The sequence below is a fragment of the Pseudonaja textilis genome, chromosome 5, assembly GCF_049901715.1.
Source record: "Pseudonaja textilis isolate UNSWEBS1 chromosome 5, rPseTex1.2, whole genome shotgun sequence".
Taxonomy (NCBI): domain Eukaryota; kingdom Metazoa; phylum Chordata; class Lepidosauria; order Squamata; family Elapidae; genus Pseudonaja; species Pseudonaja textilis.
Window position 1 is genome coordinate 16088584 of NC_141994.1, and position 9597 is coordinate 16098180.

Sequence of the window (9597 nt, forward strand, 5' to 3'; positions counted from 1 at the left end):
GAGGTCCAATTAAGTTAATTTGAATGCTAATCATTATGTTAATGTAATTTAAGGCTATGAATTATTAGTTTATTAGTGACATAGTTAAGGCACACTTAATATTGAGATGGTACAGATTTTTATTTCACTGTTTTAATTTCATATTACTGATACATTCTAAGGTTGCATAATTTTTCAGATTAAAAAAAACTCTGCTAGGCATTGTTTCCATACAACAGTTCTCCTGCTTGAGCAGAATTATTGCAGGATCTACAAATATAGTGGGAGGTAAGTTTTAACTTAACTAAACATTAAGGTCATAAGCTCTAAATCTGAAAGATACAGGAAATGCTAACCTGCCTTTCCAGTTGGACTGCAAACTGTTCTTACACAAGATTAAGGTATTTTCCTAGACAATTCATAGTTCATAGACTGGCACTAATTTCAGTCTTTCTGAGGAACATAATAATAAATCTGCTTGGGTTTCTTCTGAGAATGGAACCAACCCCTTAAAAATAATATTGATCTTAAAGCAAGATTTTATACCTGCCAATGGTAACTGCTTATGTTAAAGTAGACCAGAATATCATGCAAAAACACTTGGTAAATTAGTTACAACTGCTTAAAAATTCTACAGTCTGTCAAACCATTCAACTGTAATGTATCCTGGACTTTCAACCCAATTATGAAATAGAGTTGCACCACACATTAAAATACTTCTGTTATAACCCAGGTCGCCTAGGCAGAGGCAGGAATCCATAGAGTCGTGTATTGTTTTGATTAAAGTCCACAACAACCCTACAACAGCTGGTAAGGCTCCACCTCAGCCTACCCTGAACGCAGCCACACTCACTCCCCCAAACAAAAGCCAGTAAACAATAAAGAAAGTCCAAAGAGAAGGTGCAAGATCGCGGGGCAAGGTCCACACTCAAGGTACAAAGGCCAAAGGTAAATCCACGAGGCCAAAGGCAAGTCACAGGTAGGAGCACGAATCAAAACCAGGGGAGTGTAAGCCAAAACAAACAATTGCTCCTGACAACTTCCCCCCAACTTACCCTTAAGTCAACCCACAGCAGGTGTTCCTTGTGAGGAAGTGCAGGGTGACCTTCCGAGTCGCCTTGTAGTCCTTCTCTGGGCTTGCCTAAGCTCCACTCTTCGTTCCCTTAGACCAAGTGGTGGAGGCAGCTGTTCCTCATCAGAGGGGATCTGCTGCCTATCAGCACCACTGCCGGTTTGCAGCCTATCCTCCTGTTTTCTGTGAGGGCAGACAGCTATTTGCCTGGTCAACCACCTCCCCAATGCTTGAGGGGCATGGGAATATTATTGTCCTCAGCCCCTGGCCTCTCCAAGCATTCCAAGGGAGACATGCCATCCCTGTCGGACACGCCCAGTCCCGGGTCCAACTCCTATTCCAAGCCGGGCTCCAATGAGATCATGACAGTAATTTTACTACAGTAATTTTAAGGATGTTGCCAACAGCTAACCTGTACATCATTTCTAAATATTCTAATATTAGGATGTATGGAATTCTATTAGAAGATAAAATCTTCCATGACATCTTCTAGTCAGACTTCCCACTAACCCTGTCCATGCCTGACTCCAGGAAACTCCAAGACACAAAACAAAGAAACCACCTTGAGCCTTTCGGCTAAGTTTGACACTTTGGATGAAACTGATAGGAAGTTGGTAAATATCAGTAACTCAATAAGAACCATCAGATTTTCCCTCAGGATATGGAATTCCTTTACTTACACACACACACACACACACACACACACATTCCCCAAACGTGGAGCCATGAACCAAGATCAACATCAAGGCACAAAAAGAGGATGAAACTGGACAAATGTGACTGCCATTCAAGTAAATATTTCTTTCAGGGTATCAAAGATTACATAAATTAATAAATTAAAAATCCATTTCTCTGACAGCCACCCCCAGCCTCAATGTTTAACAGGAAGCCGGTTGATATGGTAAACCCCACAAGCTCAGCAGTGCGATGCTTGACCATCAAACACCTCTTTTTGGTCATCCAGTTAATTACAGTTTCCAATAATTCCTAATTGGCAAGCTCTGTTGCTTGCAGCAGAGAAAAGATATAAACACTTGAGAAATATAACTTGGGTAGCCTATATTTCAATCCCTGTATTGCACACTATGCTGTTGAAATAAACTCTGCTCCAAATAATCTATGGAGGACTTGGTCTAGATTTGAATTCAGAATTTTCTTCTAATACTAGCCTATCTTTCCAGAAGTCCTTATGAATGCACTGTTTGAAATCTTACCATTTTGTGCCATGTCTTTAGAAAGAAAATGTTATGTGCAATAATAATAATACAAAACATGTCTGGCCTTCCTCCTAAGCATAGTTTCCCAATACATTCATGACCGGGATTTCCTGTAAAAAATTTCAGTATTCTGATTACACAATAAGAAGATAAGAAATGTGGTGCAAATATGGTGAGATAGCTATATATGTGTGTTTGTGTGTTAGATAGATAGATAGACAGACCGACAGACATAGATAGGCAGTGCAAAACAAAAATGTAAAGACAGTATCACCAAATTTAGACTCTGCAATGTGATTCATTATACCTCTCCATGTCTTTCTGTCCTTGCAAACATGTCTTTCATCTTTCAACATACTGCTATATATGTATGTATGTATGTATGTATGTATGTATGTATGTATGTAATGTACTCACTGATGCTCTTCATTTAATCAATCTACCAGCCTACTGTCTCCCAAAATGAAAATTATCCAACACTTGTGATATTTTGTTCATGAAATTCCTTTCCCAGAGATTGTTTAGCTTGGGTTTTTTTTATAAATTTTAAGGCTCGATCAAGAGCTTGTAATAATAATCAATAATGTTCTTAGGCATTATTATTATCCTTTGCTTTTACTGCACATTCATTCATAGGTCATACAGTTTCCTTTTCAGACTAAACAGTATTGTGAAAAGCATAGAAAAGGACTAAAAATAATAAGCTAAAGAAATTAAAGACATGAGATAAGAAAAAGGAAAGGAAATACAACTAAATCTAAACCTCTCCATCCAAAGTTTGCATGCAAAAGCAAACACAATGAAAAGATCAATAGTACAATAAATATTATTTAAAAACTGCAATAAAATTTTGATACAATTAATCATTAATAGCATAAGACAGGAATCAGATGATTTCTAACAGCTATAGTTAGCGATAATTTTTTTGTGACTTTCTTAGATGTTTCTGAAAAGTGATCACCCAAAAAGAAGAGTAATGACCCCCCGGTCACAATGGCCATTAAAGATCCTAACAATTATACCTTTTTTTAACATTGCGAACTGTTTGCGTTTCCACTAAGTTGCTTCGTATAGCATATATTTTTTCTGTTAAAACTTCCGTTAAACCTCATCAATTCCATCCAATTGCTATTTCTCATTTCTCAACCTATTCATTCATTTAATCCTCATTCATTCTCTTTATTCATTTGACAATTAATTGTCAAACTGTCATTGTGATTTGACAGGGAAGATATCAAAGTGATGGATAGCTTCTGCCTTTTAGGTTCAACCTTCAACAATAAGCGAAAAAGCAATCAAGAAATAGGCACAAGCCAGCACTGGATAGAACAGCCATAAAGCCCTTGGAAAAGTAATTCAAACACTGTGGTCATGACTATACCAAAATGATGCAAGCTACATAATTCTCAGCGACATTATGGAAGTGAAAGTTGGACTTTGGCCAGCCAAGGAAACAAACCAATGGATTATCGAACAAATCTACTCAAGAGCACAACATACTTCCTTGGCACTGGTTACTCACCAGTATTCGTATTTAATCCTTAACCATTCAGGCAATTTTTGCACAGATTCATCTTGCACAACAACTGTGTCTTTTGGGGGATTGGCAGACCATTCACTCAATAATTCATGCCTTAGCTATCTCTTATTTGGACTAATGCAATGGCCTTTAAATAGACTGCTCTTAAATACAGCATTATCTAGTCCAGAATGAAGCCATGAAAATATTACACTGGTACTCTTCAATGTATTTATTAAATGGCTCTATTTTGTTAACTAGTTACTAACTAGTTTCTGGGAGCAATTCAAAAGGCTACACCTATATAAGACCCAACCCTAGATATTTAGGAATTGCTGAGTTCCAATAGTTTTTGTTCACCCTCGGTATGCCCTGGGTTCTATAAAACCAAATAATGTCATTCTTATGAGAGCTTAGGGACATGCCGTATCTATTGTTGAACCTGTTCTTTGGTATTCCCTCTGGTCTGTTTCTCTCTGACCCAGCTGACCTTCAAAAAAAAAAAAACCTGTAAAAGCCTGGTTATTTCAAGAGGCCCAGGCTATGATCATTTGTAATATGAATATGTTATTTTCAATTTCTACATTCCTTACTGTAATGCTATTATATTACAGTACTTATTCCTGTATGGTTTGCTACCTTGCTTATTAGGCAGCTTTTACGCAAAAGTCAAAATTTATTTCTCTAGCTGAAGGGAGCCCATAGTAGAGCCTCACATACTGCAAAGGGGCAATATGTTGGATATTCTGACCAAAAGTAATTTAGAAAAAAGCTGGTACACCGAATTGTAGTCAAAACAGCACAGAAGCCCATGCAAAATTCTAGGCAATTCTAGGATGGGTAATTTGGCAACAATACCCATAACTTCCAAACAGTTGTGAGAAGGTGTAAGGTTCACATGTTACACTTAAATATAATTTAATCAATTTTGTGTTACAGAATTTGAGAAGAGATTCAACTCTCATGTTTTTAATAAATAGTAGATAAATAAATAATGCCTTAAATCGGATCATTGTGCTTAAGTTCACCTTCAGAAATGACAGCAGCCAGAAGCATCATTCCAGACACTGGATTTAAGAGAACATCAAAACAGCATAACTGGTTATTTCATCAGAGTTATATTTCTATTTCCAACTAGATCCATTTGCTGCTGGTCAGCAGGATCTTCAATTTATCAGGATCAGTTTATTCATTCATCTTTAGTCCTTCACTGAGTTCATTTTAACACTTCATAGTATATGTTATAATTTATAATCTACAACTTGGTCTAGATAGAAAAAGCATGAAAGACCACATAACTTTCGGGATTTCAAATTGCTGTTGAACAAGAGTTTGGAAAAAAAAAAAACCTATCACTACCTAAAGATAGCACTGCAAGAAGTTGTCTCCACACTCCACATTAGCAAAATATCCTAGATAGACCCCATGGTTGGTGGCATGAAATATAGAGCGTTCAATAGTAACCCACTCCCTTTACCATTCTTAGTAACTCTAATAAGAATTTGAAAACCGACAGTCCCTACGTTAATATAAAATGAACAATTTTGGTCAGCAAAATCAAGATAGCTTAACTGTTCTGTTTCTTCATGTATCTGTTCTTTTTATCTTTTACCCTATTTTCCATACCTTGAATAATATCATACTTTTTCTCTTCTATGGTTTGGCTATCATCAAAACAAGAGTGTTTTCCCACCAAATATCTAAATATTACTTGGTATCCTGGCCCTGTAGGATTTATTTTAGATCTAGGAAGTATTTCTTCTAATATGGTCAATGTGCCTCATTCCAGATATACAATTACTACTGTATTTATCTTCACATCTACAACTTTGGCTGACAAACTGTTTTTTTTCTGTTCAATCGTCCCAGTTCTCAGACTGCCTGGACAAGTCTCTGCAGTTTTCTTGGAAAGGTTTTTCAGAAGTGGAAAGGTTTTTCAGCATCCGCCCCGTTTTAAACCTCTTGCCATTTCCTCCTTCCTAGGGTTGAGACAAAGTGACTGGCTCAAGGACACCCAGGTGGCTTTGTGCCTAAGCCCTAAGGCAAAACTAGAACTCACAGTCTCCTGGTTTCTAGTATGGTGCTTTCATAATTAAAAGCTAAACCCAAGGAAAATGTGAAAGATAGGCCAACTAAAGAACTTTTCATTAACTGAATGCCAATCCAGATTGATAGATTCAGTGTTAGCACATTATTCAAACTATTGAATTATATTCTAAGCTATTGAATTATATTCTAAGCTACATACAAGCTATATGCATGCAACCTCTCATTTGTTTACATTTGGTATGACATGCAAACCCAGATAATTTTATAATTCAATGAACGATGGTTAAGGTAACAAGAGATGTGAGCAAAGAATGAGCAGCGAGCAAGTGCTTCAATTCCAGAGCACCCATCACACTACAAGGTGGAGCATTTGTCCAATATATTCTGGGCAAGAAGGAAAATGTTATGTGATCAATGCATATTAATTTATAATCCTTTCTAATCAAGACAGACTACAGGTAGTCCCCAATGTATGACCATAACTGAGCCCAAAATTTACATTGCTAAGTGAGATATTTGTTGAGCTTTGCCCCATTTTATGACTTTTCTTGCCACATTTGTTAAGTGAATCTTAAAATTAGTAATAAGCTTGTGATGTGAATCTGATTTCCTCATTGGTTTTGCTTGTCAGAAAGTCGCTAAAGGGGATCATAAGACTCTGGGACACTGCAACTATCATAAAGGTGATGTTCAGTTGCCAGGCATCCAAATGTAAATCACACAGCCATACAATGGTCGTAAGTGTGAAAAATGGTCATAAGTCACTTTTTTTCCCAGCGCTGTCGTAACTTTGAACAGTCTACTAAATGAAGTGCTTGCAAGTTCGAAGCCTGCTTTGCACTGCCATTCTTTTATTATTACGTTCTCATTCGTTTTTACTAATAACAATTTTTCAAAGGAGACTTTGTCCTTTTCGCGGGCCTTTCTCTCTCTCTCTTCAGATGCCAAGAAGAACTCCTGGTGTTTAGCTTTCTCATTTTTTCATCCTTTATTCAACCCCCACCCCCGATCTTCTCCTAAACGCCCTCGTTTGAAACCGCTCCGTTGGGAAACGAGCCTTGACATCCAAAGTCATCCAGGCAATTTTGCAGGGCTGAAGGTGCAGCCCTGCTCACCCCCACCCCCACCTCGACCCGTTCCCACCAACGGAGGGACGGTCCAGCCCGCCACTCCCACTCCTCCGGGCGGAGGAGGATGGGCTTCGGCATTCCACCCGCCAGGCAAGCTGGATCCTCGATCCGCCCTCCCCAGCCTTGGGCGAGGCTCATTGGCCGATGACCTTGAACCGATCGACTTCTTCTCCGACCTACTCGGGGGCGCAGTAGTAACTCCTTCCAAAGAAACGAGACCCAAAGGGGGATCCCAGAAGGATCCGAGAACGGGGAAGAGTCCGCTTCCAGACGTCTCGGACGACCACCATCCTCCCAGATCTCTCCCATCCCCGCCCGGGATCCATCCATCCCACTAGCCTGCGACCCTGTAGGCTGAGTTGGGGGAACTCTCTCAAACAGGACAGCGGTCTCTCTCTCTCTCTCTTCGCTTACTTACTCCAGGGTCTGGAACTCTTTCTTCCTCAGCCCTCCCGGCTCCCAAGCGGCGAAGAGGTGGGTCCGCCTCAGCCCGTCGCCTCCACGGCGGCTTCCCCGGGGCAGCTCTGAATGGCCAAGCAACTCCAATCCGAGCAGCCTCCCTCCCGCCCCCGCCCCCCCCCCCCACTCCCCTCCCTTTCCCGTCGCCTGCCTCAGTTCGGAGAGGCAAAAGAACTCCTTTCACGGCCTCCGCCGTTCTCTTCTGGGCTCTCATTGGCCGCCTCAAGAAGCGGCCCCTCCCGATTGGATAGCCGCGAAAAAGGCAGGATATCCGCATCCGCCCCGCTTTAAGCCTCTTCCTTCGCTTCTGTGTGGTGTGTGTTTTTTTTTCTTTTTTCTTTTAAAACGAAGGGACCTATCCCGTTGCTTTTCCTCGCCACCAATCGGCTTCCACTTCCTACTTCCACGGAGGAGAAGTGGGACGCATGCGTGCAAGCGAACCTGGAAACCGGGCTGATCACCTTTTTTACGTGTCTCGTAGATCTTGGTGGGACGGAAGATCCTCCTCATAAGGTTCTCGGTGCTCTCTGAAACTGGGTGGTTGGCTTTGTACACGCGTTTTGCTTACCCGGTTTAGTTAATAAAACGCTTGCAAGCAAACTCCCAAGCTAGACAGGATCAAGGACTCCACACTTCGACCCTGATCTATACAGATTTTGGGTCTTCAAACTTGACAGCTTTAAGACTTGTGGACTTCAGCTCCCAGAATTCCTGAGCTAACATGACTGGAGGAGGAACTCTGGGAATTGAAGTCCACAGGTCTTAAAAGCTGTCAAGTTTGAAGACCCCTGTTCTATTGGATCCCTTTTCTAATCTTGTAACAATCCCACCTCCTCTATTTAGCCAATGAGAGTTGTGATTTTTTTCCCCAGCTATAATCGGTCTTAAATTTCTAGATAATTTTTTTTGACAGATTCCACAAATGTGCTTGGGATCTAAGTTGTGGAAGGGGAGGATTGTGGACGCACTATCAAATGTGGCTGTGACTTGATTTTTTTTTAATCTTCCTCCACCCTTTTAACTTTCATTCAGGTAGGAAGAATGACAAAAAGTTATAAATCAGCTCACAAGAAACCAGACTAGTCTCAATAACAACAGTTGGCCAATCAAACAGTCTGAAATCAGACCATGACTCAGAAGTATCCAAACAAACAACATTCATACTTCATTTCATCACATAAAAAGGTATTTAAAGGCCTGTGTTCTGACACACGAGCACAATTCAAAGCGCACTGACGATGTCTCCTCGAATGGTGATGAAATGTTGGCAACCCAATTGCCAAGCGCGGTGCTCGAACCAACTAGCCCAACAATGCGCAGATTCGAATCTCAGCCTTTAGGACCAGCAGACTGGAAAGAAGGCAGACGCAAGCCAGTCTCCTCTTGTTACTGAATAATTTGTATGAGTATACTACCAGGAGTCACACTTTAAAGCTTGTAGGCTCTAGCATCTCCCCTTCTAGAACATCAAAGCCATTCCAGAAAGCTACAGAAAAGTCAAGTGAGCACATTTCAGGATAAAATGAAACATGCTACCCAGGCTGACATTTCAGGAGGCATCCTTACCCAGAAAGCAAGACAAAGAAGCAGGTATGGTACAGACAATCCCTAACCAATTGCACACTTTCCTAAATGTTATTAACAAACAGTCGCACAAGGTTTGGCTACTTCCTAAGTGGATTACTGGAATACACTATATGGGGCCCTTAAAGAACATCCAGAATCTCTTGTTCAACTGCTATTTAAGTCAGCTCTCTTAAAGTCTAAAACACTAGTCTGACTAGTTATCTGTGGTTGCAGTATGGTGAATTCAAGTATGACATGGTCACTTTCTCCAGAGTTCCTATCAATCATTTCATCCCTATTAGTAAAATTAAGTCCAGTATAGCTGCCCCCTCATTTCCTCCTCTATCTTTTGTATGACTGTTGTCAGTTAACCTGCAGGATCCAGTCTGGGTCAGTTACCAGGACAAGAGGTTTACTCTTCCAAGCTTTTGGATTGGTGCTGGAGCCCATCCTTGGGAAATTCAAGTTCCAGCACAAGTCCTAAAGCTTGGAAGACTGACACTTGGATCCTGGTGACTGACCCAGATTGGATCCTGGAACATTATCCTGGGACGTGTATATGTGCCTTTATTCATGTCAGGAACTTGTTTGATGTCACATTCCCTG

At 40.6% G+C, this 9597-nt stretch overlaps 1 protein-coding gene across 6 annotated transcripts in view; it reads right to left on the reverse strand.

The window, feature by feature from the left end:
• Positions 1–7831, reverse strand: part of PACSIN2 (protein kinase C and casein kinase substrate in neurons 2) — a 47060-nt gene extending 39229 nt beyond the window's left edge. For 4 of the 6 annotated variants that reach the window (XM_087934169.1, XM_087934164.1, XM_087934161.1 and 1 more), the window contains exon 1: positions 7385–7492. The gene's annotated coding sequence lies outside the window, so the exon portion shown is untranslated. Of the gene's footprint in view, positions 1–7384; positions 7493–7576 lie in introns of those variants that run through there. The other 2 variants (XM_087934165.1, XM_087934170.1) reach the window with 2 other exon arrangements.
• Between the last annotated feature and the right edge of the window lie 1766 nt (positions 7832–9597).